Source organism: Vipera ursinii (assembly GCF_947247035.1).
Source record: "Vipera ursinii genome assembly, chromosome: 9".
In the NCBI taxonomy this organism is placed as follows: Eukaryota; Metazoa; Chordata; class Lepidosauria; order Squamata; family Viperidae; genus Vipera; species Vipera ursinii.
The window spans coordinates 20,944,490-20,955,399 of record NC_139523.1 but is presented as its reverse complement, the minus strand read 5'-3'; positions in this window follow the sequence as shown (position 1 = coordinate 20,955,399).

Here is a 10,910-nt window from a genome sequence, read left to right as displayed (position 1 = left end):
CCTGGCTGAGAGTCACTCAAGGCCACTTATCTGGCTAAGGTGGGAATAACAAAGGAGAACAGTTGTAGGGTTGAAATGAGGGGTCCTTTGAGCTTGGCTGTTTTCTAAGTTGGATAATGAAATGTCTGCATGAAAACAACCAAACTCCGAGAGCACCAAGGACCCCCTTAAGGAAGGACTGGAACTCACCATCTCCTGGTTTGTAACTTGGTGCCTTAATCACTACACCAAGTATGTCCAACCCATGGTTCACAGGCTGCACGTGGCCATGGACAGTTAGTAATGCGGCCCCACAAAATGGTAATGTCAACGGTGCTAACATCAAATGTTCTTGCTTTTACAACATATGGAAATGCAGCCTTTTTCAACTTGTGTGTTACTCTTAAGTTAGAATTAGAGAGGAAAAATGTGTATGGGAGTTAGTTAGACATACAGTAACAATATTGTAGCAGTACATGTTTCAAAGCTGTTTGAAACAAGAGATGATAAGAAACCGGGGGGGGGGGGTGGAGAACTGGAGGGAAAGCCCGCATTTCAAACTAATTGGAGAATGTGATTTATGACTGTTAATTAGAGGAGGGATTTGCACTAGGTACTACATGTTCAGGGGAGGGGAATTCAGATTTTGGCTTCAACCATGTGCGTGCCGATGCTATGCTACTCGAATAAAGATTCTTTAAGGTAAACACTGCCTCGAAGTTCTTTGAAGAGTTTCATCTCTCAGAACCATGACAGGTAAACTTTTATTATGTGATTTATATACATTAACTATATTGTATATTTTATATCCAGCCCCAAACGATTCCTCTTCACTCCGTGCAGCCCAGGCAAGCCAAAAGGTGGGACACCCATGCTAGCTTCATGACCGATCGGTTACCTACCTTCCATAGGTGGAAGATGAAAGGGATGTTCCGGAGGCAGAAAAGGAGAGAAGGAACTTGGGGGCATTGCAAGAGGCGGTGGGAACCAAGGAGAAGGGGCCTGATGTCCTCTGAGGGCCCAGGGCAGCTCACTGACTTTTGAACAAGGAGACAGAGGCAGCCAGGAATTTTCCTGAAGGACAACGGGTAATATAACTTAGTGTAAGAAACATCTTGTAAATAATAATAATAATAATAATAATAATAATAATAATAATAATAATAATAATAATAATAATAATAATAAGAAGAAGAAGAAGAAGAAGAAGAAGAAGAAGAAGAAGAAGAAGAAGAAGTTGGAAGGGACCTTGGAGGTCATCTAGTCCAACCCCCTGCTCAGGCAGGAAACCCTATACCATTTCAGACAAATGGCTGTCCCGTCTCTTCTTAAAAACTTCCAGTGTTGGAGCATTCACCACTTCTGGAGGCAGGTTGTTCCACTGGTTACTTGTTCTCACTGTCAGGAAGTTTCTCCTTAGTTCTAGGTTGCTTCTCTCCTTGACTGGTTTCCATCCATTGCTTCTTGTCCTGCTCTCAGGCGCTTTGGAGAATAGCTTGACTCCCTCTTCTTTGTGGCAGCCCCTGAGAGATTGGAACACTGCTATCATGTCACCCCTCACCCTTCTCTTCGTTAAACTACACATGCCCAATTCCATACTGCACTGCTAAACATCCTACACGGTATTCTGCGATGCCAATGAATCCCCCGCCCCCACTAGCAACTATCTTACTGAAATGTATTTGCAGCAAATGTTTTAAGTTTTCGAAACAACCGTGTATGTTTTTTTTTTGGAACTTCAGAAAAGCTTACTTAGAGCCACAAAATACGTTAGCTAGTTACCCTTAGAAAATCAGTATTGTACTATATAGGATGTAGTTTCGGGTCTGCTTCGGTAGCAGAATTGTGCGGTCTGGTCCTTCATTCTTCTTCCTCCCTGGCCTGGTTGGTTTTGCACGTTGCTTTGGGGAACTAGGTATGTTTATAGCCTAAACATGTAGGGGAGAAAACTATTAGCAGTTTTCCAATACTTTTAAGGACTGTCACTGGGAAGACAGGATTGATTTATTCTCCAAAGCACCCGAGGCCAGGACAAGAAGCAATGGGTGGAAGCTCCTCACAGGGAGACCCAAGCTAGAATTAAGGAGAAATTTCCTGACAGTGAGAACCATTAATCAGTGGAACAGCTTGCCACCAGAAGTTGTGGGTGCCCCATCGCTGGAGGTTTTAAAGAAGAGATTGGATATCCATTTGTTCAGAACGGTAGAGCGGGGGTCCCCAACCCCCAGTCCGTGGACCAGTACCGGTTCGTGGCATGCCAGCAACCGGTCCGCAGAAACAAGCTAAGCCCCATCCGCGGGATGCAGGCAGCACACAAAACCACGCATCCTCCGGTATGCGGAAAAACCTCTTTCCACGGAACCGGTCCCTGGTGCCCCAAAGGTTGGGGACTTCTGTGGTAGAGGGTCTCCTGCCTTGGGCAAGGGGGTTGGACTAGAAGACCTCCAAGGTCCCTTCCAGCTCTATAATTCTATGTTAGCACAGCCAATTAGGGAATCGTGTTTCAGCTTGTGAGAATGAATGGCTACATGGTGATTATTAAATACCGATTGGTAAACGTTTTTCCCTACAAAATGTTAAGATTTTCTGCATAAAAGAATTACAGGTAGTCCTTGACTTACTACCACAATTGAGTCCAACGTTTCTGTTATTGAGCGAGTCATTTGTTGAGTGAGTTTTGCCCCATTTTATGACTTTTCTTATCACAGTTGTTAATAACAAGGGGTTGTTAAATGAGTCTGACTTCCCCACTGACTTGGCTTCGCTTGTCAGAAGATTGCAAAAACTGATCACACGATCCCGGGACACCCCAACACGAAACCAGCTGGCAAGCATATGAATTTTGATCATATGACCACGGGGATGCTGCAACGGTCATACGTGTGAAAAATGGCCATACGTCGCCTTTTTCAGGTGACTTCATGGCCGTAAGTCACCTTTTTCAGTTTTAACTTCAAACAGTCAGTAAATGAACTGTTGCAGATCGAGGATACTATACTGGTAACAGAATGAGACACATAGCATTCCTTAATTCTCCCCCCCCCCCAACTTTTCGTGGATTCTGTTACACTTTTCAAAGGAATCTTGCTTTCGGGGAACTATCCCAGGTTAGGCGCTCCGTGGAATTGGCTGTTCAAATGTCTTTCCTCACCTTCCTTGCACTTCTCCGCCTTTGTCTTCGCAGGAGTCCTGAAGTTCCCCGGAGCCCATCTTCAGACTCAATCAAAGGTTCTTCGTTTTCCTTCTTGTCTATCCAATCAAAGGGGAGAAGGAATCCAGTGTTGAGTCCCTGTTTGATTCCCAGGCTGAACCACACCGGTTTCCCCAGTAGTGACGTGTCACGTCTTCTAGATCAGTGTTTCCCGATATCAACAATTTTAAGGTATGTGGACTTCAACTCCCAGAATTGAGTCTGGGGAATTCTGGGAGTTGAAGTCCACACATCTTTAAAATGTTGCTAAGGTTGAGAAACACTTCTTCTAGATCAGTGGTGGCAAACCTATGGCACAGGTGCCAGAGGCGGCACTCACGAGCCCTCTCTGTGAGCACCCGCGCCATGCCCCAGAGGTGGCACCTGTCCCTTTTCAACCAGCCGCCTGCTAATTCACCGAGGTCCCACGGGGCTGAATGCATCCCGGTACGGCTGGTTTCCCTCCCCACATCCCATCCCTCCTGGCCTCACGTGCTCTCCCTTTCCCAGGCACGACCCACTGCATCACCTCCTCAGCTGTTGGCCGACCATCCGTCTCAGAGGCGGCTTCTTTGAACTGCTGGCGATTGGCTGCGGAGCCCCAGAGTGCGCCTGTTGAGGGGCCAGCAGGCCGTGGCTACTGACGGACACCGTTGGCCCCCATGCACTCGCTGGCCTGTGTGTGTGGGGGCCGATGGTGTCAGGCAGCAGCTGCCCCAGCCCTTGCTTTGCCCCATGGCAATGGCACCCCTTCCCTGCCTCACCCCCCAGGATGAGTCTCCTGCCTACCACCATACCTACCAGAGACCGCCTGGAGCTCCCCCAACCCTGCCCACCCCCCACAGGTGTCCCTCCCCATGAGCAACATTGAGGTGACCACACCCACCTTGGCCACACCCACCCAATCTTCCATGACCACCACACCCACCCAGTGGGCCACGCCCACCTGGCACCCAGTGATAAATAAGTGGGTTTTGGGTTGCAGTTTGGGCACTTGGTCTCTAAAAGGTTCGCCACCACTGTTCTAGATCATCTACTCGTTGCTCAGCCACTGTAGCGTATTTTTTTTCGTATTTGTATTGTTTTGCAGATGCTAGAAATGGTTTTACCTGTCCCTCCCCTGCATGGTTTAATTGCTTTCAGCGGTTTGGCCAGGAGGAGGGAGTTGGGTGGCCCACTGTCCTGATGCTGTAGAAAACCATCGCCAAACGGCTTTTTCAGCTCTATCTCCTGTTGTCTACGAAGAGCCACTTGGGCAGCCATGATCCGGCGTCTTTGCCTAGAAGACCCAATGTGTTGTTTTTTTTAACAATGAAATACCAGAAGAAGTAAAGACAAACCATCACATAGCATTGTTTGGACTATTATTGTAATAATCCTTCCCACTGACCGCACAGCAAGTTAACTCAAAAAGAAGTTCAACTGGTCAAGAGAAGCAAAGAGACTTTATTGCTTCCATTTTATAATAAGCTGGTTCCAGGCAGTAATATCTGCCTCTTTGAGTGAGGGTGTCTTCCCCGCCGCTTTGAAGGAGGCGGTGGTGAGGCCCCTTCTCAAGAAGCCTGCCCTGGACCCAGCGATTTTGAACAACTATCGTCCTGTCTCCAACCTTCGCTTTCTGGCAAAGGTTGTTGAGAGTGTGGTGGCGTATCAGCTTCCTCTGTTCCGGGAGGAAACTGATTATCTGGACCCGTACCAATCGGGTTTCAGGCCCAGGTACAGCATGGAGACGGCATTGGTCGCGCTGGTGAATGATCTCTGGCGGGCTCGGGACAGGGGTTGCTCCTCTGTCCTAGTTCTATTAGATCTCTCAGCGGCTTTTGATACCATCGACCATAGTATCCTATTACGGCATCTCAGGGGGTTGGGAGTGGGAGGCACTGTCTTGCAGTGGTTCTCCTCCTATCTCCTGGGCCGCTCGCAATCGGTGTTGATGGGAGGGCAGAGGTCCACCCCGAGGCCTCTCGTTTGTGGAGTTCCTCAGGGGTCGGTTCTCTCCCCCCTCCTGTTCAACATCTATATGAAGCCACTGGGCGAGATCATTCGTGGTTTCCGGGTGGGGTATCATCAGTACGCTGATGATACCCAACTTTTTTTCTCCACCCTGAACCAACCCAGTGATGCCCTCGCCGTGATGTCCCGTTGCCTGGAGGCGGTCCAGGTCTGGATGGGGAGAAACAGGCTTCGTCTCAATCCCGCCAAGACTGAGTGGCTGTGCATACTGGCATCTTGGACTAACCACTCCATTCCACCTTTAATGATGGGGGGGCGAGGTGTTACCCCCATCGATAGGGCTTGCAACTTGGGCGTCCTCCTGGATTCACGGCTCAAGTTTTGAAGACCATATAGGAGCCATGACCAGGGGGGCCTTTGCCCAGGTTCGCCTGGTACGCCAGTTGCGGCCCTACCTGGACCGAGATGCCCTGCGCACAGTCACTTATGTGCTCGTGACCTCCCGATTGGACTACTGCAACGCTCTCTACATGGGGCTGCCCTTGAGGACCACCCGGAGGCTTCAGCTGGTGCAGAATGCAGCCGCGCGGGTTGTGATGGGGGTTTCCCGATACTCCCATGTAACACCTCTACTCCGCGAGCTGCATTGGCTTCCGGTTGCCCTCCGGGTGAGATTCAAGGTGCTGGTCATGACCTATAAAGCCCTAAATGGCTTGGGTCTGGGATATCTGAGGGAACAACTGCTGCCGGCATCAAGCTCCCTTCGTCCTGTGCGCTCCCACAGGGAGGGTCTTCTCAGGGTACCGCCGGTAAAAGACTGCTGGCGGACAATACCCAGGGGGAGGGCCTTCTCTGTGGGTGCGCCGGCCCTTTGGAACCAGCTTCCTGTAGAGCTTAGGACTGCCCCTGACCTTCGCTCATTCCGCCGGGACCAGAAGACCTGGCTCTTTGAGCTTTCTGGCCTGGACTGAGAGTATTAACTGGGGTTTTAATTGTATTCTAATTGGGGTTTTTATGTCAAGGTTAATGTAATCATTTTAATTGTTTTTAATTTTTGTAATCTGCTGTATTGTTTTCAAAAAACCTTGTGAACTGCCCTGAGTCCTACAGGAGAAGGGCAGTATATAAGTCTAATAAAATAAATAAATAAATAAAATAAACCCCACTGGTTAGAGAACAGGATGCATTGTAAATCGGGTACAAAGCGTGTTTCTGTTCTTCCTCAATTTCACTTCCTTTTGAGGTTAGCCTGTCAATTAACCCAGTGGGGATATAAAGGCTTGTAGCTCAGGAACAGTTTCATGGATCTGCATTGGGTTCTACAAGGGATGGGTAATTAATACAGGTAGTCCTCGACGTACGACTATTCAGAGCCCATTTGAAGTTGCAATGGTATTGAAAAAAGTGATTTATGACTGACAACGACCGTTGCAGCATCCCCATGGTCATGTGATCAAAAGTTGGGACACTTGACAACTGGCTCATATTTATGACACTTGCAGCATCCGGAAGACATTGGATCCCCTTTTGTGACCTTCTGACAATCGAAATCCATGGGGAAGCCAGATTCACTTAACAACGATATTATTAACATTAACAACTGCAGTGATTCGCTTAAGAACGGTGGCAAGAAAAGTCGTAAAATGGGGTAAAACTCACTTAACAACTGAAATGTTGGGCTCAATTGTGATAAGTCAACAGCTACCTGCAGCGTCCCCTCATGTTGTTCAAGTGAGGGCGCAGTGGTTGGAACACACTATTGCAGGCAAACTCTGCCCACTGCTAGGTGGTTGATCCTGACCAGCTCAAGGTTGGCTCAGCCTTCCATCCTTCTGAGGTTGGTAAAATGAGGACCCAGATTGTTGGGGGCAAGAGGCTGATGTTGTAACCCACTCAGAGAATGCTGTAAAGCACTGTGAAGCGGTATATAAATCTAAGGGCGATTACTATCTTCCCTTGGCAAAAGCAAACGGGACTTGGAATTTAGCACAATCTAGAGGGTCTGATTTTGTCTATCCCTGCTTTAAAAAAAAGCCTTTAAAGATGCTAGCATAAAATCACGTTTCTCCCATTAAAATTGTAAACTTTCAAGGCTGTTTTGTTTCCAGAGCAAGTTACTGGCCCAGAAGCTGTAAAGTCAACCGGAAGCCATTGTTATTCGGAAACAAAAACAGGCACTATCCTTCCTGAACATGTCTCCAAGCTACCAAATCCCTGCAAAGAGCAACTTGGTTCTTATTTACATTTCCTACTGAGACGCATCCGTTGATGCCATCAGCTGCAGTGCATCTCCCAAGAACAGCAAAGCCCAACATTTATTTTCACCATGTTCCCCCTCCTAGCTTACAGAATGAGGATGCATTTGTCACACTGGCAGTCCATGAATTGGCAACAGTTCTTGTGGCCTTTCAACGCCACCCTAATGCCATGATTACGGCAGCGGGCGCAGGTTGGAGACCGTGTAGTGGTGGGAAGTGGGTAGTCATCTTGCGTGACGCTGTTCTCCAGAGAGGAGTCTGAAAGGCTGTTCTGAACATTTGGGGCACCTGCAGCATCAAAATCCTCACTGTCCCCCATAATGTGTGAATCTGAAAGAGAGGGAGGAAGAAAACGTAAAGGCTTTTCCTCAGCCAGACTAGATCCAACCACATAGTTAATTGGCTAGTTTAGGAAATGGATTCCCCCCCCCCAAATTCGGGTACCGTGTTTGATACACATCAGAAACATCCCCCAGATTCAATCCTGCCATCCATCTCCTATCTTTTCCCTTATTTGAAACATGCACTTTCCCCTTATATTTTGGGGTTGCTTTCCGACTTTAGAGCATCACTGTCAGAGAGGGATTAGCATGTACAGGAAAATAAAGTGTTATTTTAAAGCGAGCCATATCTGCTTCCAGGAAATTCATTTCTAAATATGCGAAATGATGGCTTGAGGCCATAAAGATGACAATTAGAGGCCAGGAATTAATACTCCTCTGTGAAATGAGGGCTTTTGTAGGAAAGCCTGACCCGTTAAATTGTCACCATAAATTGCTTGGGGATATTTGCAACATTCATGAACAGACACCGAGAGAGTCGTTTTGATATGACTGAAATGATTAGGCTGGAATTGGACGAGTCCATCGAAGTTGGGCAGCCATAAGAAATGAAATTAAATGAAATAAATGGAACTTCCAGGGCAGTAAAGGGTTGACAAAGGGTGCAGACTGGACCCCAGCTGGCCATCTTAAGAGGGGCCTCTTCACGTGTGACATCTTCTGAAAAGTCCTCAGGTCGTTTCCACTGCAATCACAGCTTGGGCTAAGCCACGGTTTGTTTTAATCCTGGGTTGCTGGCTCATCCGCAACTGGCTGGCTTCCCCTATCCTGAAGCATAAACCATGGTTTGCAAAGGCGACAGGCCTCACAGGAGACCAAAACCAAAGGCCCCAGGGCTTCACACAAGGGGCAAGAGCCCCATGTGGGAAGCAGGGTCCCACAACAAGCAGGGATGCAGCTGCACCCCAAGGAGCCCCATGGGCGCCCCCCTCCCCACGTCTTGGCTAGGCAGAAAGAGATCTGCAGAGCCTGCAAGGCAAACAGGCCTTTATTATTTTTTTTAAAGGTACTCTTTCAGCTTTTCAATCAGGAGGAGGAAAAAAAAAGATTTAGAAGGGTCGACCTCAACCAGGATGGTTGTGAGGCAACAAAGGGATCTTCGACCTCTCTGATTAAAAGTCACTCTCGGGGACTAGGCAGCAACGTGCAGCGTTATCCTGCCACTCGGGAGCAAATCTTGCAATAATAAGGGTTATTTGGCTGGGGAGCCACCGGGACAGAGAGAAACTCCAAATAAGAATTAAATCTGCATTTCTGAAACCTCTCTACTATAAACGGTCCCTGCAACAGCTCGCCGCCAAGCAGCCAATAGCAGCTTTCCTAACATCCTCCCCGGGCACGGCGAGCCAATCAAGGTCGGGCTGTTATTTCCCCTCAACTCCAGCGACCAATCAGAATCCTCCTGATTTGCCTGCTTTAAACTGTCGCTTTTTCAGTGAATACAAAAAAAGGCCAAGGGACTGACGCTCGCGCCGGCGTGAGTGGGGGGGGCAGCCCCCCCACGGACATTTGGGGAGGAGGGAACGAGCAACAGTTGGGCCGAACCATTGCAAAACCATGGGGGGGGAGAAGGGAGCGTCAAAGAGAGTCCAAAAGGGGGGGTGTCGCCTCTTTTATATAAAGCAGCAAAAAAAAAAAAGTTTCCTTAAAAGGGACATAAGAAATATACATTTTATTATCCAGCGCACGTGGAGGGAAAACGAGATTATGATAAATTGTGACTGGATTTGCCCGACATATCCAAAGTGGCATTTGAATTAACTCTCGGTGTGTTTGCACCAACAATACCCCTGAAATTCTAAACTAGCCTGAGTTTGATACATCCATTTAACTAATCCAGGTTGTAACTAATCGAGCATGGCATTTTGGAGAAATGCAAAAAGCCATTTTTCTCCTCAAGAATGAGGTTGGTAGCTTTAACGTACCATCTCTCTTCTTTCCTCTTTTGTTACTTTGTTCACTGAAAATCTCAACTAAGCCTAAACATTAATCAAGGGATTAACTGTGTATGCTGGCTAGTTGGGTCCCCAGCAGATGGTGGTGAGCAAAGAAGAGCAATAACTTATTCCTTTTTTTTTGGGGATGGATTCCCAGCTTCCTATTAGACACACGGAATACACATATTTATCCTTTCAGCGGAGATTGTTATCTCTCTCTCTCACCATTAACATTTGTAAATCCTAGTGAATATTGATATCAGCTTCTTTATCTTTCAAGCTTTAACTAAACAGGAAAGCATTAATCGTCTTAAGTCAATATTGTATAAATACCACTGTACTCAAATAAATATAAGGTACTACTTGTGTTTTTAATAAAAGTGCAGATAGTTCTCAACCTACAACCACACTCGAGCCCAATTTAATCGTGGCAAAATTGAGCATGAATCACTTAACAATCACCTTGGTAAACAATTGAAATCTTGTGCTTGTAAGTCGAGCACCGCCTGTGTTGGCAAACCATGCAGAACCACGTCAATTAAAATCGTAGAGGACTTTCCCCACTACTTAAAAGGGCAGGAGACGGTTTTTTTTTTAAAAAAAATGTATTACACCCGGCCTCAATTCTGATCCAACCCTCAGTGCCAAGTCCTGGCTGGATTTTGGGGTCCTTATTCACAAGGGTGCCCCTAGTTAGAGGCAAAGGGATAGGATTTCTCTTTGGACTTCAACTGGACTGTCCTTTCACCGTCCCCCCCCTAAGTGGGGGAGGCACAGCCACCAATTACTTCTGGGCGGCGTAAGGGGGGGGGCACTGTGCAGGATCTCTCTTGGCTTTGCAGATTGACTTCACTGGTCCTCCACCCACACCCATTCGGACATCCAGAAAAATAAAATAATGATAACTCATAGGATTATAGAGCGGGAAGGGACTCGAAAGACCCTCTAACCGTTCTGAACAAATGGATATCACCCACAACTTCTGGTGGCAAGCTGTTCCACAGATTAATGGTTCTCACTATCGGGAAATTTCTCCTTAATTCTAGCTTGGGTCTCCCTCTGAGGAACTTCCACCCATTGCTTCTTGTCCTGGCCTCGGGTGCTTTGGAGAATAAATCGACCCCGTCTTCCCAGTGACAGTCCTTAAAAGTATTGGGAAACTGCTAATAGTTTTCTCCCCTACGTGTTTAGGCTAGAAACATACGTGTTTAGACTAGAAACATACGTGTTTAGGCTAGAAACATACGTGTTT